This window comes from Thermobia domestica, chromosome 6, assembly GCF_964235325.1.
Source record: "Thermobia domestica chromosome 6, izTheDome1.hap1.1, whole genome shotgun sequence".
Lineage (NCBI taxonomy): Eukaryota > Metazoa > Arthropoda > Insecta > Zygentoma > Lepismatidae > Thermobia > Thermobia domestica.
In genome coordinates, this window is record NC_137459.1 from 167,750,116 (window position 1) to 167,764,749 (window position 14,634).

The following is a 14,634-nucleotide window of genomic DNA, read 5'->3' on the forward strand; positions in this document are numbered from 1 at the left end:
TGGAAATGTAGATTGAAAATAGTGTGAAATATGCTATTACAAGCTGAACTGGAAATCATTAAATCAGTGGGAAAAGGCCTAAGGCCTATATGCTGGTTTCACGTAGCATGTAACATGGAAGTCGAATAACACGTGATTTTGCTGAATACCTTGGCTTAAATGTTTATACTTTAAAATACAACTTCCAGACAAAATAACGCGAGTTAAAATAATTGTAAAGCTCACAGTATCATGAGTTGGATTAGACTAGCTCTCTTTAAAGTGCTCCTTCACAAACTGCATCCTAGTTTAGTTTTAAGAACGACAGTTTTCAACTAGTATCACTTTTTGTTCTAGTTTCCAGAGATAAAACAGAGGAATGAAAAGACATGTCCTATTGCATTATATTAGAATACTATGGAAGGGTGTAACGAAGCGGGAAGATTCTATTGTCAGCACCATTCAAATGAATTTCAATCGTCTTGAGGAAATTGAAGTACAGACGTCCTAGTTTTCCGCTCTGAGCGTCAGGCTCTAAAGGGAGAGGTTGCAAAAATGATTTCTGCCTATCTTGAATTGAGACAGGTCCCCTATTGTGACGAGCTATAATTTGACTGAGATAGAAGGAGGGAATTATGGCTACGCACTCAAGCTTTTCCACACCGATCGATGAACCTGTGCGTGAAAGGAAGCCTTTTGATTCTGCCTCTGACATCACAACGAAAATACCCCCAGTTTCAAAGAGCGTTGTTCAGACATTCGGAACCCACATTCAGCGTAGATCTTGGGAAGGCATTCATTCCCATGATTCTAACAGGGAACATAAGACATGCATGTATTCGAGTGGGTGAAATTTATATTTTGTTAACATTGATGACTAGTCAATCGAGGCAGTTCAACTATTCTGCCAACAATGTGTTCCACTTCATGCATTCACACAATTGACTTTGCACAATTATTGTTATTGCCTTGGAACTTAACGTGCCTGCTCAGCGTCGAGGCTAAATGAAATGCAGACCTACAGTTTAACATGTGATCCAAACAACATGGTCTCCCATCCGTAAAGGAATCAAGGTATTCCGCATGGAAGGCGAAAGTATTAACCATTTAGCCACCCGGGAGCTCTTTCAGATTTTGCAATTACATTTAATGATGTTTTGTGTAGAAAGTCGTTTAGCCTTAATACAGTATGATCAATGAAAGAGCTATTTCATGTGGTGAATATCAATATAAGCTACTTCTGAATAAATATTTTCGTGGGTTTTCTAAATAGTATTACTTTATTTTTATAAGTTTAAATTTCCGCCAAAAGACCGGGAAATGTTAGTGGTGCCAACTGATGATACTTAGAAAAATCGATATTTTAAACTGATCGCTACATACGATATGCAATGCTGCTACAAATATACTTGAAATGTGTTCAGTCTATGGTCGATAAGCTATCGACAAAAATGTAAGCTGAAACTATAAGTTGATTAGAAAATCCAGATATTTAACTTAAATCTGAAACTAAGGAAAATGTCACTTGCATTAGTCGTATGTACATTCTGGCTTTTATTTTCAATTGAGAGATTGAAATGTATTGAAATGGAGCAAGTGACCTAGCGTAAGTACAGTGTATCCGTAAAGTCGCGCAACCCAAACTTGGATTGCGTATATCTTTTGAACCAAGAACTATAAAGACATGAAACTTGAAACAAATGTGTGTTCTATATGGATATTTCGGAGATCATGACCAATGTTGGAAGTTGTAATATTTTTATGTAGTGACGAAAGAAAGCACCAAAAGAGAAAAGAAAATGTACAAAATGAAGGAAATCAATATTCAGTTGCAGAAAACTGAGTGCCTGCGGGTTAATCCCTATTCATATGTGCAGTATACATCCCTATCCATTGGTGCGAAAATGCGACAAAGTTGATGCAGTGTGGCCATGCTAAAAGACTATTTATTGCAAGTCCGTAAAATGGGTGTTTTTGGCAAGAAACGCGGCCCCTGGCAACACTGTTGTCGTAAAATCACTGCAACAGGTGCAATTTAGGTTGGTTAATGATAAGCAATGAGAATTTGCACATAATTGATAACTTGAGTTTTTATTCAAAAATTTGCGATAAAAAAAATACCCACCTGGCAGCTGGCATAAAAACTCAAGTTATCAATTATGTGCAAATTCTCATTACTTATCATTAACCTAAAACATACCTGTTGCAGTAATTTTACAGCAACAGTTTTGCCAGAGACCGCGTTTCTGCCAGAAACACCATTTTACGAACTTGCATTAAATAGTTTTTTTTTTTAGCACGGCAACACTGCATCAATTTTGTCACATTTTCGCACCAATGGATAAATGTTGATGCATACTGCACATATACACAGGGATTCACCCGCAGGAAATCAGTCTTTTGCAACTGAATATTCATTTTCTTCATTTTGTACATTTTTTTTTTATTTTACACTTTCGGTACTTTCTTTCGTCACTATGTTACAATTTCCAACATTGGTCATGACCTCCGTAATATCCATATGGAACACGCTTACATTTGTTTCAAGTCTCATGTCTTTATCGTTCCTGGTTCAAAACATATACGCAATCAAACTTTGGGTTGCGCGACTTTACGGACATACTGTAGTTTCGATCCAAGAGGGCCATAGTTATAGCGTATCAATTGGGCGATGTATTTAAGAAAATTGGTTTAAATCTTTCGAGCAATTTACTGGATATGTCATTTTGTTTCAATATATAAAAATTTAACGCCCTAGTGAAACCTATAAAGTTTATGATATGACAACTACAATATTAGGTTTATTAAAAAAAAAGTTCCGTTTGAACCAAACAATACAGATTCTGACAATTAGGTTTTAACTGTGTTATGTTCATTACTAGAAAATAAAATAATAAAGCATGTGTTTGTTTCTGATGTCTTATGGGGTTAATATGTCATAATTTGAAATATGTTACTTTCAAAAATTTACTAATTCACTGATTTTAGGCCAAGAATATATATATATATATATATATATAAGTGTGTGTGTGTGTGTGTGTGTGTGTGTAATTTTGAAACTAAGTTCATATTGTTTATGTTGAAATAACTCCAGGTTATTTGGATGGCTTTGAAAGTAATGAAAAGTGTCGCAACAAACTAGAAATTTCTTTAAAAGTAGATCTATCCAGTTAAGGTAGAGGGGGTCATTTCCATAATGTTTCTTCTAAGATTGAGTTACTTTATTAACTCTCAGGACAATTGAAGATAATGGATGTCAACATATCCATCTCCATTTTTTGTCGAATTAACATGAAATAACCCTACAAACAAATGTCATCTGCACACAAAACCTTTTGTTCCTATAATTCTCTTAACTCAGAACACCCAATCAGTCATCCAGGTTATTTTTAAACGTCTGATATTTTCCAGACTAAGCTTCGTCCGAGTTTAATTTGTCATGTCTGCTTGAGCGTTGATTCAATCTATTATATTGGTGGGACCACGGTAGTTCAATAGTAGAGTGATCATCTATCTCATTGTCACCCAGATCGAAATGCATGAGCTTTCCTGTAGAGTAACACTATGGAATAGTGCTTTGTGTAGTTCTGTATGTTACATTCAGTTCATCAATAGTTTGGTCATTCGAGTTTGTGATTCTGAATATTTTCATTAAGTTGCATATGATATGTAGTTCCGAATACAATTACTAAATATATTCATAGAATAAGATATTCACGTATGAACGTTTGCTCTGTTAAAACGCATTGTCCTTGTGAATGTAAATATTTTTAATGTCGTGTTTGGCTGTAGGTCTATCTTCTTTAATTGTATGATTTCGTTCAATGTAAGTATGCTGTATTTTATACACTGCGTATTTGAAATACAGTTGCAATATGAATATATGAGCTTAACCTGGTATTATTCACGAACTGTATCTTATTTCAAAATTTGCAGTATCATTCTCTCATATATAGATTCATGGCGTCTTTTCGTCAACATTTATAATGAATTTCCCGGATAAATACTTAATACAGAAAAATCACATATAAATATAAATTGATAGATATTTTGTTGATTTGAAACAAACTATTTCTAGTTCAAAACCGTATTTTAGTAAATCTAATAAGAAGAGACGAAGAGATCCTAAGAGGAATGAAGGTCAAAATGTCGAGCGAAATTCTAAACGCAAAGTTTTCACTTAGATTTTGTTTTTCTGTATCCACGCAGAAGTCTTTAAATCTGGTACAGTTTATATAACTATTCAATTATTATTATTATTATTATTATTATTATTATTATTATTATTATTATTATTATTATTATTATTATTATTATTATTATTATTCGTAGTAGTAGTAGTAGTAGGATTGTCGTTATAATGATTACTACATTAAAAAAATAAAACCCAATGCGAAATTTTGTATCCGCCCATCTTCATTAGCACTTTGGTTAGTTTATTTCCATTAACACTTAAAAATAATACAACTTGACAACCGATCCAGTGATTCCTGCTTCCCAAAAGTTTCGTTCAAGTTATCATTTGGTTGTAAACTTGGATATTTTAACATAGCTAACAAATTGTGTCTACTTGCCAATCAAACTTGATCGCTACACGCATTAAAATTGAAATGGTCATAAATAGGAATACCCATACTGTATTGAGAACACTGCAGGAAAGTGAGCCTCTGGACTTCTGTTCCTTTCTCGAGATTATAGGCCCTACTCCTAGGAGTCCTACCACACGTACCGAGGTCCCATGGCCCCATAGTTATCATGATTGCTAATGCTCTTTCCTTTGAAGTAAGCTGTCCTCGGTTCGATTCCCGATGGGGACGCTCGGACACACTTTTCCAGGCTAGCCATCCTCAGTAAGTTTTTTCCGGTGTTTTTCACTTACACCAGGCAAATGCAGGGATGATACCTAACATAAGCTTTCAGGCCACTCCCATCCTTCCTCACTTACCCGGGTAGTGTAATCGCCGCTTGACGCCATCCCTCATACATGACAGGCTCAAATGACCGTATATGCTGCAAGCCCAGTACCTAGTTACTACTAATTCATAATTCCCAAGGGCTCATGTCCCTGAATCCATACCATAGGACCCATTGTCCTTGACATCTCGGGTCACACCCCTTGGATTATACGTAGTTCACAGACCTGTGGCAATTGATCGATGTCCGTGGCCTCAGAACCGTTCACCTAAGATCGGATTTTAATATTCCTAATTCTTTGTACTTTCCAATAATAATAATAATAATAATAATAATAATAATAATAATAATAATAATAATAATAATAATAAAGTACAATGAACCTAGGCGTTGAAATCAGTGGGGCTATCCGAGACGTGTACCTACAGCTTAACCTGGGATCCGAACTACACTAGCCCCGCCGGGAATTGAAACGATATGGTTCTGTGCAGCATTTAATAACTTCTAGTCTCTTTCATGCTGCGCTCCCTGTTATTGTGATTTCATTTAATCCCGTGGATTTTTTTTTTGTTTTTTGCTTATTCGTTTATTGAAGTTTAGCGTCCCTTTCAGTACCGAGGTAGCAGGTAACTTAGACCTACAGTTTAAGGTGTAATCCGAAGCACCATAATGCGTTCAGTTTTTAATGTTCTTCCACCATGAATCGAACACAGAACCACATACATCAAAGGAACGCGTGCTAACCACTACTCTAGCAGAGAGAACTCTGCTGATGGTGCTCCGAATAGCTGATAATGATGAAGTAAGGCGTATTTATTCTTCCTGTATGTAAAAATAATCGCTTCTAAAAAAGATGAAATATCGAAAAAGGCGTTTGGATAAGTTTGTATTGAAACCAACAGGATAGTTGTTAACAGTTTGTTTTAAGATTTTTATAAGGTAAAAAGGGGGATGAAAAAGTTCCCAAATGTTTTAATGGATGCTTTTTTCGGGAGGGGGGACAAAATTTCGTGTTTCAGGTAATTGGAATATGAACTAAAACTTGAAATTTTGTATGCTTAGGGGAAAAGACCCTCTATGATGGCTACTATAACATGTTTTATTTAATAAGGTTTTGCAATCATGCTCATAAAAATTTGTAAACGTGAAGTGACATGCTTCACATTTATACACGTGCATGCTGTACAGACATAAATCTAAAGAAAGATATTTAGTGGGTTCAAAGCTATTTCAAAGAAACTAAAACAATGCAAATTGGTCTTTATTGAAACCTTAGTTACAATGATGGCCACAAGTGTGTTCCTAATATGGATACACTAATATTTTATTATTTTCACTATACTATGATCAGAAATGAGCGAACTCAGTATGTGAAAAAGTGACAAGATCGTTATGTCCGTTCAGGTCCTTGCATAACAGTATAATAACGTTGTGTTCATTACAATGGGACATATACAATACATTTTGACGTATAAATTTGGGTAAATTGTATACAATAAACGTTTGTGCTGGTTTAACCCTAACAGCACAAGTACATAGCAGTCATATGCCTATCATGTTCTCTCAGGTACATGGAAATGTGGCCAGTATGTGTCTTATGTACCTATGAGAGAGAAATCACATGGATGAAAAGTGATAGTCACAGTTTATGCCCGCCCCTAGGCAAATGCCTAGGTCTAGGTCCCTTTCAACCGCAATTGAAAATGTATCCCAATAAAAAATAGTCGCCGGTTCCGATCTGAGTGGTATAGGCAATTTAGTTGGTTAGAATATAGCGTTGCTCGAGATAGTGCTTTTTTGCTTTTATTGTCGCCCATTCTCCGAAAATATTCCGAAATCTGAAGACACCTTTACTAAGGATGATTTCCGTAAGTGGAAGCAGTAGGTAGATAAATTCGGTACTCATGAGGCAAGTAACGCTCGTAAGACTTGTATTTCTAAGGCTGTGGAATTCCGAAACACACTATTGCACGGATCAGATGCGCGTAAATTAGATTCGCAGACGAACCAAATAGTTAACGACAATACATTATATTTGGAAGAACTTCTAGATAGTATTTTGTATTGTGCTCGCCAGTGTGTTCCTCTTAAAGGTCGAAGGGAAAATAACGAAAATGAAAATAAAGGTAATTTACTAGAACTCTTATCGCTAAGATCCAAAGACAATGATGTGATTTTCGGTATTATGTTAACAAAGAAAACTTTCAGATACGTTAGTCCCGAATACCAAAATCAATTTCTAGATTTAATGTGTGAGTATGCGCTGGGAAAAATAATTGATCGCGTGAAGACTGCAGGTACATATAGTGTCATCATGGATGAGACTCAAAATTTGAAGCGACATGAGCAAGTATCAATTGTTTTGCGATACTGTGATGAAACATTAAACGTTCACGAAAGTTTTATCGGGTTTTACAAGACAGAAAAAACAGATGGTGAAAGTTTGTCCAAACTGTTAACAAATGTGTTAGTATCACTGGGTCTGAGCGTAGATAACATCCCAGGACAATGTTACGGTGGTGCAGCCGCTATGCGTGGTCAGTACTCTGGCGTTGCAAAGAAGATCAGGGACGTGAACGATTTAGCCATTTATATTCATTGTTACTTTCACATTTTGAACTTCTGCATTGTTGATGTATGCGGAGTAGTGCCTGCGATTCGAAACTGTTTGGTGTTCTGAGTAGTTTGCATTCCTTCACAGAAACGTCGTCAAAAAGGCACGCTAGTTTTGAAAATATTCAACGTCAAGGAGAAACTTTAAAGCATTTGATAACATTAAAATCTTTGAGCGACACTAGATGGAACTGTAGATTGGAATATATTCGTGCAGTTTTAGAAATGTTTAGACCAGTAGTTGAAACTTTAGAGGAAATAGCAGATCACGATCAAATTTCCGGCCCAGACGCGCATTCCCTGTTAAAAAATGTTCATGACATTTTATTTCTGTTTTGTCTTAAACTGATGAGACGTGTTCTTGAATACACGAATCAACTGTCCATGCACTTACAGAATACAAGTGCCAGTTTTTCTACTGTGAAAAATTTGTCGCAAGCAACTAGCTGCACCCTTCAGTCCTTACAGGAGTGAGGAGAGTTTCAATATGCTGTGGACAGAAACAGAATTAATTACAGGAACCATGGGATGCAGTACACCGAACGTTCCACGAAGAAGACGAATCCCACGAGCATTGGGTGGTGGTGATACTTCTTCCGAGTGTGAGACAGTAGCTGAATATTACAGAGGCGAAGTGTACTATCCCGTTATTGATATCCTTGTGCCAGATGTTAGGAATAAGCTCAAAAAAATGATATGCAGGTTCTTCATTCCCTCCACGACGTGTTGAATCAACACAAACCGTCATCAGAAAGTATCGCAATTGTCAGCAACACCTACAAAATCTCCAAAATTGAGCTGACATCAGAGTTAACAGTTTTCTCCAATTTGTGTGCAGAGAGACAGACTGAAAATGATTTTTCATCGCGTCTAAATTTGTTTTCAGAATTGAACCTTTACGAATGCTTCCTAAACTTGAACCATGTTTATAAGATTTCTCTAACCGTGCCTGTCAGTTCCGCAACCAGTGAACGTTCCTTTTCGTGCCTGAGACGGCTAAAAACATACGTTTGTAGCACTATTGGTCAAGAAAGACTTCGTAGTTTATCTGTGTTGTGCATAGAAAGATCGTACGACATTAACATTTCTCAGATTATCAACAAATTTGATTCAGAAGCAACACTTGGAGGAAGGCGGCTGCAGCTCCATTAACAGTTCAACTCCAGTTTCGATGTCATTACATTTCGTATCATGCTGAGCTCTACCTTTAAGTGAATATTAACTTTTTAAATCAAAATTATAAATGTGTATTTACTGGCTAATATTTGGATTTCCTAATATTGTGATTTCCTTATGTTATTGATAAGCAATATTTCTTTCAGAGGGTGAGCCGGGGCTTCCCCCCTCCACACACACACTCAAGTGCAAAATACCCTTCAGGCAAATTTTCAGAGAAAATTAGGATATCAAAAATCATATGTTTAATTATAATAGCCCTCTTTACTTTTAAAATACCCTCTTTGGAGATTTTTTTTCTGAATAAAACAATATTAATGAGCTGGGGTAAACGAATATGTGGATATTGTGCTGATAGGTTGTAATCTTTCAACAACATTTAAGGCTCAGGTCAATATGAGGGATTGGGCAAATATCAGGGAAACATTGGCTAAGCGGAGCTTAAAATGGGCCGGAACGCACCAGTTCTACGTTCCAGTAAATCAGTGTGGTGTCCGAATTCAGTTCCTGTGCTGTACTTATCTCACTCCAAATTTGTAGTCTTTTCAGTTTATTATTGTCATATTTTAAGCAGATTAATATCCTATTAAAGCACAATGTTAGAAATAATAAAGAACTTTATGTTCTGCATCATTGTGTTTCGCCAAATAATTCTAGAGAAAGACGTTCATGCTATTGACTAAAACAATTTTTAGTACAAAGGCAAAGGTTTAGTTTTAGGTCTCACCTGTACCAACTGACGTAAAGTTAGGCTGGATATTTGCCTGAGAAGTATTTATATCATTCCCACACTCCAACTACACAATGATGATCTGAAAGCAGAGAGGGTTTCTCAAAACTACGGTGCTAAATATTTGGTTAAAACATTAGAAGCAAATATATGGTTGGTTTCAAATCTGACAATTTAAGGTCGAAGACTACCTGCCCAAGTGGAAATTTGTGAATATATTTTTGTCGAAACAAAGAAAAATTTACACGTGTACAAGTAAGCAATGTATATTATGTACTTCTAATTACAGCTTGTGAATCTTAGAGTCAATAAATAAAACTTGTTGTCTCTTAATAATGAAAGAAAGGAAGAATTGCAGTTGACGCTCATGCCATGTAGCTGCCACTCCAAATTTAAACTTTATAAGCAACCCTTGAGTAGATCCTAAGATAACGAAAGCGACCCATTAAACGTTGTAATACAATATGGTGTGACTAAATTAGGAAGCAGTGCGGAGTAACGTGGAAACGAACTGCCGAAAATAGATACGTGTGATAAAGAATTGGAGAGACCTTCATCCAGCAGTGGATCGACAAAGGTTGAGAATGAATGTGTGTGTGTGTGTGTGTGCACGAATGTTTTGTCCCCCCCTCGCCCATATTGGCCAAGTTACGTTTATGGTTGCCATCTAATAAAGTTGATGCGTTTGTTGCTTCTAGTATACAATCCCTTAGAAAAAGAAGCAACAAATGCATCAAATGTAGGAGATGAATTTAGAACACCTAAATGTAGCATGCCTAGCACATCTTGTGCTGTTAGGGTATCTGAAACAGTATGTACCTAAACGACGTACCAAGAACATGAATGAGCCGTTCCAAGTGACGACATAAAACGAATGACTGAGTGCGAAACTGAGCCAGGTATATAAATGCTATATTTCTGGTACATAGTTGCAAATATCAATTAGGTGTAACAAGTATCTAAAAGTATAGGTAGCTGAGGTGCATACTTAGCACATGAATATCATATGTGCTAAATGTCGGGTGCCCAAAAAGTAGCTGGGACACCTAAATGGCACATGCCTAGCACATTTTGTGCTATTAGGGGAGTAGAGCCCTCTGAATATGTTTTTACACTAGCTACTACTTAACTATGGCACTTTTAGCTAACATATCTATACAAATATAATTAGCTTTGCCTATACCTAAGAAGAGTGAAATGTAGCTGTAACGGTCAATTAGTGTATAAAACAATCGCAAGCATTCGTAAACGATTAGGCTTTTCGGGCATAACTCCAGTGATTAAAGGTATAAACAGGTATTGTAGCTATGGGCTAGCTAGTGGTAAATGTGGTAATGTGGTTTAGGAAGTTCTACTCATCAAACCAGTTACCGCAAATATATTTTGTTTTCTGTCATTCGATCGTCTGATTGGGAAAAGATTTCATGTACTCAGAGAAACAAAAGCTACATTCAGTCTGCATCATCTCCAGAGTTTTCATCATAAGTTTTACACCGCCCAGAAAATTCTTCCATTGCCTTACCAAGTTTGTAAATTGTAGTTTAATTTACGTGATGAAACGTTTGGTTTATCATAGCCTGATTTCCTTTTGTAGCGAGACATTTACGTTGTCTTAAAATCAAATTACTTTTTTGTTTTACTTTATAGCACGAGATCTCAAGCTTAATCCCATAAGACAAACAATCTGGAGAGCCCTAACTCACGAACCGTTTGGCAAATCATAGCCAGTTTTCGAGCTCTAACCTTTTATCAATTTTCATTACTATTGAAAACTATTTTGTTGTTTAAGATTTAAGTTGTCTTGAGAACTGTTCAGGGCTAAATTTTCACTACTAAAATCTAGTTCGTTAATTTGATGAACCAGTTGTCTAACCACAGTCTGATTCCATTTCGTAGCGAAACATTTACGATGTCGTGAAAACGAATTTTCTTCTTCTTATATTTATGGAATGTTGACCTTGATCTCATATGATGAACTGTTTGGCTATCCATAACCCTTATGAATGTGATGAACCGTTTGACTGGACATAGCCTGTAAGGTCGCTAAGAATGAACTCCTAAGGTACGCTACTCAGCTACATTATAGTTTTGTGAGCATTGAAATTTGAATCTACAGTTTGTGAAATCCGAACAACTGCAATGCATTAAAATTGCAAGACTGCCTCACAAGGAAAGGAATACAGAGAGCTTTACGAATGTACAAACATAATCAAGTATTTGCTGTGTGTAAAGTGTATATAATGTTTTCCCCACCTCTAGTCGAATCATGGACCATATGCTGATTGATTTCGCAGAGGTGCAGGTTTCTGAATAACTTTGAGAAGGAAGGGAAATTAAAATATGCTTTTTTTCGTTTACTCATCACAGCAACACAGTTCCTATGGGTCCAAAAACTTGGGAGGACCTGGACCTCTCAACCATCAAACTCGACACCCTTGTGCTCACCCGCTCGGTTCTCAAAAGGACTATATACCGGCCAATCATCCCATTTTATATGCACACCCCTATGCTTTGACAGACTATTCATAAATTACATAATATGAAGAAAATAAATATTGATTCAACCTTTCCTTTATTGAAATTGTCAAACAATACCACACTGAGCCAATGCTGTAGTCCTAAAATTTTCAGAAGGTATGCGCTGTTTTGAGGATTGTCATAAAAGACATAGAAGACATTTTTAATGAGCAATTTAAAACGCATGTGTTTATTCATTCAATTAAAATATAAAGGATACATTACTGTTTTATGGCCTAATAGGATTTCATGCTGCATTTTTGATGACACTCCTTACTTAAATCACATCCTTAATAACGTAAATGGGTGTACGTACGGAGAAAGAACCAACTCACTCCGAGAAGAAACGCAAAAAATTTCGGCCGAGGTAAGAAGTGCGAAAATTGAAGTAAGAAAATTGTTCTCAAATTTAACTCTATAAAATCATTAATACATGATTTTTTTTTAATTAATAGGTTCTGGATAGCTCGAAGTTACGTATTAACATTTGCATGATATTGAAAATATTCATACCTTAGTTTAAAAGTATTGAACAAGTTTAGTTTTTTTTTTGTTTTTTTTTCAGCAGAGATCAAGGTTTTAAGCAATTGAAATATCACAGACATCGACCTTCAAAACGATTGGATATTCTCTCAGAACAAAAATGCGCCATTTTGCATCGATCTATTCCATCATTCTAAAACTAACAACTTTGCGTCTTGATTCCTTCCTATTCAATAACATCCAAATAATAGTAGCTGCTAATAGCATTAACAATTAAAACCTTCGATAAAATAAAAGACGTAACAATAATCTTAATAAAGTCTTCTCCGGAAGCTATTTGCATCCGTTTGATGAATAAAACTCTAAAGTGCCACTTTTAATTATTCTCACACTTGTCACTAGAACACTATTTTTTTAAATACATCAGTAATAACAACACGAAACAATGGAAGCTTGAACAAAGTAGTTTGAACACCCACCATTAACTTCCTCTGGAGCTATTCACATCTCTTAACTAGAACCTGCTCCACACTTATGACATGAAAACTCTTAATAACTAAATAACACTGATAAAAGATTTTTAAAATCTTGAACAAAATAACGTTAAAGATCCTATTATTTACCTTCAACACTACGGTTTTCTTCTAGAGTTATTTACTTAAAAGTGCTCTAAACCGCAACTTTTCATTCTTCACATCATGTGTCACTACAAACACAAACTCTTGATTTACTATCATTTACAGCACGGTGATTTTGAAGCTACGTGTTTACATAATTCTAAGCCATGAACTGATCAAGTATTGGTCCATATGATTTGATGAACATAAGACTGAAGACGTAGGTAAACAGCAATGACGATCTCAAGTCAGTGATAATTTTATTCATCAAGCTAAATCCTCGCTCACACTTCACTGTGGAATATGGCAATATGGAAATTATTCTCATCACTGGTAATAACGTCATTTTACAGTACCATACGCTTTGAAGCAGGAGGTACACTCTCATTAGAGTACTCTCATTAGTAAGATTAGTACTCTCTCATTAGTAAGATTAAGCAGAGGATATACGGCGCGTACCACCGTGTACCCTCGACTACAGCCCTGCACTCAGCATGGTTATGCGATATATATATAACGCAAACATTTAACAGTTTCAACACACTAGCAGTGTCTTAATCATACATTTACTCCTTCTGGCTTCTTGGGAGTTGGTCAACTCTTATATGCCTTATGGAGACCAACTTTTAATTAGTTTACGCCCCTTCATTAAAAAGTAACATTTGTGTTTGTCCATATGCACATGTTCAGCTGCATGCTTTTCCTATTAAAAATTTAGGAGAAGACGTTACAACCAGATATGTCGGAAAATAACACCAATTCGTGCTTAACTACAGGTGGAGGGTGTTATTGTCTTAAGCACATTTTCTAACGCAAATTAAACAGCGTTCTTGACAATATGTTATCTGGCTCAATATTACACAAAACTGAGAACACGTTTCTGAGATTATCACTCGTATCAAGATTGCAAACATTATAACTAACTTCTTTCACATGCAGCACTGTTCGCCAGAGTCAGGTAACATTGCTAAACATATCACACAATGTGAACAAACCATTTTGACTCAAAACTTCTATGAATCGAAGTATATATTCAATGCATTGAATCCAATAGTTTTAATTCTTGAAATCGTAATATACCCCACAGTTCCCGCGAAACAAGTTGCTATCCCCTTCTTTGTTGAGAATTTGCACTTCTTTGTAATGGAATAAATTGGAAAGGCTCCTGTTGAAAACATGACAAGTGTTACAAATACTCCTTTGGGATTTAGAAAACGACCACTGACATATGGTCCTGGTTCTCTCATTTGTCGGCAACAGCTCGTGGACAGCATGGCCGCTGGATGATGTTGGATGTTGAGAGAGATGCGGAAATATATTGTGTGTCTGTAGGAGTTGCTACAGGTTGCTCTTGCTCTGAAACATCACTTGGAGCAAAGCCAACAGTGAGGTCATTGCGTAGGTGCTACTTGGAGGAAGACCATCGCCAAATTATTTCCTTCTACAGGGGTAGGACAAAAAATCTATAACGTTTGCAAAAGTGTGAACGTCATACCTAGTAAAGTGTAGGGCCTCCTTTTGCGTCCAAAACATCTTGGATACGACGCGGAATGGACGTACACAGCTTCTGAATCGTGATGTGTGGAATTTTGTACCGTTGTTCCT

At 36.2% G+C, this 14,634-nt stretch overlaps 1 protein-coding gene across 1 annotated transcript in view; it reads left to right on the plus strand.

Moving 5' to 3' along the window:
- Window positions 1–14,634, plus strand: part of LOC145688308 (excitatory amino acid transporter 3-like) — an 885,785-nt gene that overhangs the window by 443,813 nt on the left and 427,338 nt on the right. The window lies entirely within an intron of this gene.